The sequence below is a fragment of the Salmo trutta genome, chromosome 6, assembly GCF_901001165.1.
Source record: "Salmo trutta chromosome 6, fSalTru1.1, whole genome shotgun sequence".
In the NCBI taxonomy this organism is placed as follows: Eukaryota; Metazoa; Chordata; class Actinopteri; order Salmoniformes; family Salmonidae; genus Salmo; species Salmo trutta.
Window position 1 is genome coordinate 6,078,793 of NC_042962.1, and position 6,346 is coordinate 6,085,138.

The 6,346-nt window shown below is 43.8% G+C and overlaps 1 pseudogene; it reads right to left on the minus strand.

Moving 5' to 3' along the window:
- Positions 1–819: 819 nt before the first annotated feature.
- Positions 820–5,813, minus strand: LOC115195249 (cytochrome c-type heme lyase-like; annotated as a pseudogene).
- Between the last annotated feature and the right edge of the window lie 533 nt (positions 5,814–6,346).

The window sequence follows — 6,346 nt, forward strand, 5'->3', positions numbered from 1 at the left end:
AACATCCTACAGTTTAACCTAGTTTAAATGTCAACATCCTACAGTTAACCTAGTTTAAATGTCAACATCCTACAGTTAACCTAGTTTAAATGTCAACATCCTACAGTTAACCTAGTTTAAACGTCAACATCCTACAGTTAACCTAGTTTAGACGTCAACATCCTACAGTTAACCTAGTTTAGACGTCAACATCCTACAGTTAACCTAGTTTAAACGTCAACATCCTACAGTTAACCTAGTTTAGACGTCAACATCCTACAGTTAACCTAGTTTAGACGTCAACATCCTACAGTTAACCTAGTTTAAACGTCAACATCCTACAGTTAACCTAGTTTAAACGTCAACATCCTACAGTTAACCTAGTTTAGACGTCAACATCCTACAGTTAACCTAGTTTAGATGTCAACTGCCCCACTGACCGTTTAAAAAAATAAGTATACTTTCTCCATCTCATTTAGCTATAGCAAAACACTCCCTGTGCAATCAAACATATTTAAAAAGGCTGAGAGGCTAGAACCAAAGCAACACACCTCCAGCGAATGCTTAAAGCCAATCGCTCTTGCTGGCTCATGTGCACATCATGGCGTTTTAAACTGCACTAGAAGGATCGATACCTGAACCACCTCAAACTGACAAATCAAAAACAATTATGATGAATCTGGCATATTACAATTTTTTTATTTGACCTTTATTTAACTAGGCAAGTCAGTCAAGAACCCATTCTTATTTACAATGACAGCCTAGGAACAGTGGTTTAACTGCCTTGTTCAGGGGCAGAACAACAGATTTTTACCTTGTCAGCTCCAGAATTTGATCTTGCAACCTTTTGGCTACTAGTCCAATGCGCTAACCGCTAGGCTACCTGCCGCCCCAAGTGGACACACTTATTGCAGACAGAGGGAATGGGTCTTCGTGGTTTATGTTTTTATCTAATCTCAGTATTGAAATGAAGAATGGAAAACCGTGTTTCACAGCGTGTTGCTTGCTGCTTACGGGGTCCAGCTCCACCAAGCGACCTTCATCCTGTCCCAGACTGCATCTATAGAGTCAAAAGCTGGGCGGACATCCAGGATGGAGAACTCATAAGTGTCCTTGTTGAACTCTCCGTCGTTGTAATCGTTCACGTAGCGGACTTCGTTCCCACAGCGATCCACGATCCAGTCATGACGGTCGAATGGCAACTCATATCTGAAGACAGATACAAATAAAATAATTCAAATATCTTATACTATGAAATGGACTTTGTATGCTTATCAAGGCCCTTTCATTCAGAATGTACTCTGCACATATAACTTCTTTGCACAAACATTTCAAAGTAGAGGATTACAAAGTTATTGACAGAAATTTTCTCTCACCCCATCCAGTGATGCATTCGAGCCCTAGAGGACAACTCCTTGGCTTTGCCCCCCAAAACGTTTCAGGGACGGACCGCATGGACATTCCCTAACAAGAAAAGTAAAATGTCAGCCAGAACGAGTGAGAAAAAAAAGGTTATTTCCTCCTCATTTCCTCATTCCTCATCAGTCTGTAACACGGTAAAAGCAGTGTTAGATCTGGAGGTCTGATGGGTTATTGAGGTGTACGTTTGGAAAGGCTTCTAAAAATTATTCTACATTGATTAGGCCTAATTTTAGCATAATTAACTATTTTTAGTTATTTAACTAGGCAAGTCAGCTCAGAACAAATTCTTATTTACAACGGCGGCCTAGGAACAGTGGGTTAACTGCCTTGTTCAGGGGCAGAACGACAGATTTTTACCTCGTCTGCTCTGGGATTCGATCTAGCAACCTTTCTGTTCCTTACCCAACACTCTGACAACTAGGCGACCTGTCACTCCTAACTATAACTAGCTATGACTATGAATAACTAAATCCAGGAATGTCTCTTTTTCTACTCACCCGGCGTGGAGGCAGGGGCGAAAATCTGATATCAACTTTGGAGGGGACAATTACATGAAATTTTCTCAAGAGCAATTCCTGAGGGGGACACCAAAAGTAGTGCTGTAACACATAGCCTACATTGTAATATGGTAAATGTATATTGAGGAACCAAAGAAATTTGTGTTTGAAATTTGTGTTTGCCGTACTCCTAACTACCGGTACCCAAAACTACACAACTAATCACAACAGCAATACCATTGCCTTTAACAAATCTTAGTTCAGTCACCAGTTTAAGTTGAGAGTGGGGGTATCCATGGCATTTTCCAATTATGTTCCTATTTTACAAGTCAAAAAAATTGAGAACCTTTCATAATGTTGCCAAACAAAGACTCAACAAACTTACCTGAGACTCCCTGTCTCTGCCAGTCTGTCCCTGTATATCTGTCCCCAACTCTGCTGTCTGTGTGCCATCTGTTGCCTGCTCTGCCTAATGACATCATTGTGAAACATTTCCATTAGAATTTCATTTCTTTCTTATGAACAATTTATCAACTAGTTTTTGAGATATTAGGCTACTAGGGTTCTTACTATGCGTTTTGGTGTTTTGAAAAATACTCTGATGTCCATCTTTTATTTTTCTGCCATTTTTCTACCTGGCTGGCTGGCTGGCTACACACACAGTGTGTAGGTTATTTACAGTAGGAGATGGGCTTCTATCATCTTCAATCATTCTATTTGGGCTTCGATCTAAAAGGTAGCTAGAAAATGTGAAACGGATTAAAATGACAAGAGTTGACAGCTGTATGAGTTCACCATTTACACAACATATGCTGCAACCTTTTGTAATTTTAATAGTTTGTTTCATATTGGCTGGCTTCCAACAATAGCTGAATTTGCAAAGCTAGCGAGCACCAATTCAGTTTCAGTGGTGTTTGCTATAATCTTTGCTACCCGGGTTAAATAAAGGTGAAATAAAATAAATAAATAAAAGTTCCCTTTCGACAATTTAGCTTTTGCAACGAGACCATTAAATATATTTAAGACAATGGTAGAAGAGAGTGTAGTTCTGTTCAGTTTGGATTTCAGTTTATCGCTAACCTTATCACAGGGACTTTGAAGCACTAACTTACATCATCTGCATGCTGATCTTGGAATAAATTGACGATAGCAAAGATTCCATCTTTGACGACGCCACATAAATGGAATAGGTACTAGCTAGCTTAATAGTTAATATTTGCGCGCTAGCTCTGCATATTCAGCTAGTGTGTGTGCGCGATTGACTGGATTAACCTCACGTCAGTTACGTGCATTGAGTGCCTTTCAGACAGTAGATACGACCTCTCTGTTACCTAGCAAGCTAAGGAACTGGCAGTGGATCAAACCATTGTGAGGCAAAGGATGGGGGGTCGCAATCTTTTGAAACTTAAAAACGCGCTATTAAGTGTCTATAATCAGCACAATTGCTTTCATTGCGTATTATTAATATTATTTAAATTACATAGTTATGTTTCAGTGATATATTGGGGGGGACAAATCATATTTTTCCCAGGATGGGGGGGGTCGTGTGTCCCCCGTCCCCCCCGGGATTTCTGCCCCTGTGTGGAGGGCCTCCCAAATCAGATTCTGCTGCCATGCCTTGTTGCCCCAGGTCATCTTCCCTTCAGCGCCACCTGGTGGTGGGGAAGAAAATGGTTTTCTGCTGTTTAAACCACAGTGCTGTACTGTGTTGTCTCCTGCTTCTTGAAAGCACAGACATACAGGCTAACAAACTTCATGCCACAGTCTAGTAAGTGTTTCCAGCAACAACAACTAAAGCAACTCAGGTGACATATAGCAATTTGACATATCAATATCATAGTCATGGCACGCTTTGTGTAGAGCTATTGAATATTGAAAGCTCAAAAACCTAGAACTAAAACAATTATAAAATTTCACCAAAAAGAAAAGTGTTGGATTTCTCTCTATTCTCCTCTGATCGGTGATATTTCATTTTCGTAGTCATGGCACGCTCTGTTTAAGAGCTATATGAGAGATCACCTTGATGTCACAGACTTAACAGAAAACATTGCAGTCAGAACACATTGTAAGCACTGTTCACAAAAGAGCTCTCCACCCTTCAATACAGCTTCTTAGTAGCTTTAACCCTTGGTAAATAGCAAGACTGTAGTAAGATGTAAGCCTATCTAACTTCATCAATGTAGCCTTAACCTTTCCTGAGCATTCCAGAACGTCTGCTCCGAGGAGTAGACCCAGTTCTTATTGGTTCCAGCCCCTGGGATCTTAGACTCCTCTCTGTTCACTGGCAGGAGGGTGAGTTGATCTGAAGCAGGGAGTTGGATGGGGGGGGGGGGCATCTGGACCCAACAGGATGATCATAACGTTAGCCAACATATTGAAACATTTTCCTCTTTATCAGCTTTTATAAAGTGAATTTTCCAACATCAAGCCTTTCCCTTCACTACTCATGTTGAACACTCATCAAACAACCAACCAAATCAGCTGATACCATGGGGAGGGAAAACTATTTCCTAGCTACAGTTAGACTGCTATTAGTCAGTGAACAGTTAACATGTAGACACTTTATCCTCTTACTGACCATGTTAGTGGGGTCGATGTCAGTCTGGCCCTGTGCAGCTGCTGTCTTTATCGGACAGTCCACAAACTCATAGGCCCGGTCGTGGTGTACGGGCCCTGCGGCAGCAGTGGGCATCTCTTGTGCAGGGACATCAGCAATAGAGTGGTACATGGGGCACTCTGAGGGAGGGGCAACTACTGAGGCCATGGATGGAGAAGTCAAAGTTACAACACACATCTTAGGTAGGTCACAGTCAGGAAAAAGTCCTGTTCCAAAGAGACAAGCTTCACAGAATAGAATGTATTGTCGTCAGAGAGGAACATTGTTTCCACAACCTGTCAGCTACATACAACAGATCAGCCAACATCAATCTCCATGCAAAATGTACATTTAAAAAAAATAAAAAATAGATGTTTTATTGTCACATACACCAGATAGGTACAGTGTACTTTTACAGGGTCAGCCACAGTAGTACAGTGCCTCTGGAGCAAATTATGGTTAAGTGCCTTGCTCAAGGGCACATCAACCGATTCCACACCTCTTCGGCTCAGGTATTCGAACCAGCAACCTTTTGGTTACCTGCCCAACGCTCTAACTGCTAGGCTACCCGCCACCCTTCAGATCTTCATCCACTATAACTAGTAACAATAGTACATGGTAAACAAAGCTCTGGAAAAACAACAACAATAAAAACGACATAGACCGGCAATCTATTGGTCCTGGTGAAGAAGCTGAGACGGAGCTTACCTTTGACTGGTTCATGTACCTGGTGCATCGCACAGCCCTGTGATGGGGCCACGCCGACACTGAACACAGGATGGGGCCAAGCTGATACTGAACGCATGAGGAGGCCACGCCGACACTGAACACAGGAGGGGGCCACTCCGTCACTGAACGCAGGAGGGGGCCACTCCGTCACTGAACGCAGGAGGGGGCCACTCCGTCACTGAACCCAGGAGGGGGCCACTCCGTCACTGAACGCAGGAGGGGGCCACTCCGTCACTGAACGCAGGAGGGGGCCACTCCGTCACTGAACGCAGGAGGGGGCCACTCCGTCACTGAACGCAGGAGGGGGCCACTCCGTCACTGAACGCAGGAGGGGGCCACTCCGTCACTGAACGCAGGAGGGGGCCACTCCGTCACTGAACGCAGGAGGGGGCCACTCCGTCACTGAACGCAGGAGGGGGCCACTCCGTCACTGAACGCAGGAGGGGGGCACTCCGTCACTGAACGCAGGAGGGGGCCTCTCCGTCACTGAACGCAGGAGGGGGCCACTCCGTCACTGAACGCAGGAGGGGGACAGGCCGTTGCCTCGAGGGGGAGAGTGGGGGTAGAACATTGAACATTGGACTGGACATTGTGGCACCCATCCTGACTGACCTGCCTTGCCCTTGTCCAGAAAGATAGGCTAGTGCTAGAGGATAGAAGTGATCAGACGTTAGCTAGCTTAATGAGTCTAGTCTAGTTAGCTTCAGCTCTGGGTCTGTCTCATAAATGCTAGCTAGCTACAGTAGCTAGCAAGGCAACAACTCTATGTCCATAGCTACTGAAACTAACCCCCTATTCATCTGTCTACACATGGGTCTGTTAGCTAATGCTAGCAGTTAGTTAGGCAAACACAGTCAACCCGAGGTTAAACATTTTTTTGATTGAATATTCGGTTCTCTTGTCAATAGCTATGGAACCAAGCAAGCCATGACTATGAAATTAAATATTCTGAATCAGGGAAGGATGGAGAAAAATCAACAGCTTTTTTCAACACACACACACACACACACACACACACACACACACACACACACACACACACACACACACACACACACACACACACACACACACACACACACACACACAGTCTTGTACAAGTAACCTTGTGCGGACACACCAT